The sequence below is a fragment of the Cucurbita moschata genome, unplaced genomic scaffold, assembly GCF_002738365.1.
Source record: "Cucurbita moschata cultivar Rifu unplaced genomic scaffold, Cmos_1.0 Cmo_Scf00028, whole genome shotgun sequence".
Lineage (NCBI taxonomy): Eukaryota > Viridiplantae > Streptophyta > Magnoliopsida > Cucurbitales > Cucurbitaceae > Cucurbita > Cucurbita moschata.
Window position 1 is genome coordinate 1,358,217 of NW_019268544.1, and position 983 is coordinate 1,359,199.

At 37.8% G+C, this 983-nt stretch overlaps 5 non-coding genes across 5 annotated transcripts; all 5 read left to right on the forward strand.

Annotated features, from left to right (window-relative positions):
• On the forward strand, positions 1–69 carry TRNAA-UGC. Its single transcript has one exon. It is a non-coding gene; the product is annotated as a tRNA-Ala (tRNA).
• A 90-nt stretch (positions 70–159) lies between these two features.
• On the forward strand, positions 160–232 carry TRNAA-CGC. Its single transcript has one exon. It is a non-coding gene; the product is annotated as a tRNA-Ala (tRNA).
• A 90-nt stretch (positions 233–322) lies between these two features.
• TRNAA-UGC lies at positions 323–395 on the forward strand. Its single transcript has one exon. It is a non-coding gene; the product is annotated as a tRNA-Ala (tRNA).
• A 92-nt stretch (positions 396–487) lies between these two features.
• TRNAA-AGC lies at positions 488–560 on the forward strand. The gene has a single exon. It is a non-coding gene; the product is annotated as a tRNA-Ala (tRNA).
• Positions 561–782: 222 nt separating this feature from the next.
• On the forward strand, positions 783–855 carry TRNAA-AGC. The gene has a single exon. It is a non-coding gene; the product is annotated as a tRNA-Ala (tRNA).
• The last annotated feature ends 128 nt before the right edge of the window (positions 856–983 follow it).

Sequence of the window (983 nt, forward strand, 5' to 3'; positions counted from 1 at the left end):
GTGTAGCTCATATGGTAGAGCGCTCGCTTTGCATGCGAGAGGTACGGGGTTCGATTCCCCGCACCTCCATTTTTATAGATTGAACATTCTCGTTTTTTTAGACACAAAAATATAATTACCTTAATCTACAAAAAAATGTATTTATTTTGGACCACCAATGGGGGTGTAGCTCATATGGTAGAGCGCTCGCTTCGCATGCGAGAGGTACGGGGTTCGATTCCCTGCACCTCCATTTTTTAGATTTAACATTCTCGTTTTTTTTAGACACAAAAATATAATTACCTTAATCTTCGAAAAAATGTATTTATTTTGAACCACCAATGGGGGTGTAGCTCATATGGTAGAGCGCTCGCTTTGCATGCGAGAGATACGGGGTTCGATTCCCCGCACCTCCATTTTTTTAGATTTAACATTCTCGTTTTTTTTAGACACAAAAAATATAATTACCTTAATCTTCGAAAAAATGTATTTATTTTGGACCACCAATGGGGGTGTAGCTCATATGGTAGAGCGCTCACTTAGCATGCGAGAGGTACGGGGTTCGATTCCCCGCACCTCCATTTTTTAGATTTAACATTCTCGTTTTTTTAGACACAAAAATATAATTACCAAAATTTTTGAAAAAATGTATTTATTTTGAACCACCAATGGGGGTGTAGCTCATATGGTAGAGCGCTCGCTTTGCATGCCATTTTTTTAGATTTAACATTCTCGTTTTTTTAGACACAAAAAATATAATTACCTTAATCTTCGAAAAAATGTATTTATTTTGGACCACCAATGGGGGTGTAGCTCATATGGTAGAGCGCTCGCTTAGCATGCGAGAGGTACGGGGTTCGATTCCCCGCACCTCCATTTTTTTAGATTTAACATTCTCGTTTTTTTAGACACAAAAATATAATTACCAAAATTTTTGAAAAAATGTATTTATTTTGAACCACCAATGGGGGTGTAGCTCATATGGTAGAGCGCTCGCTTTGCAT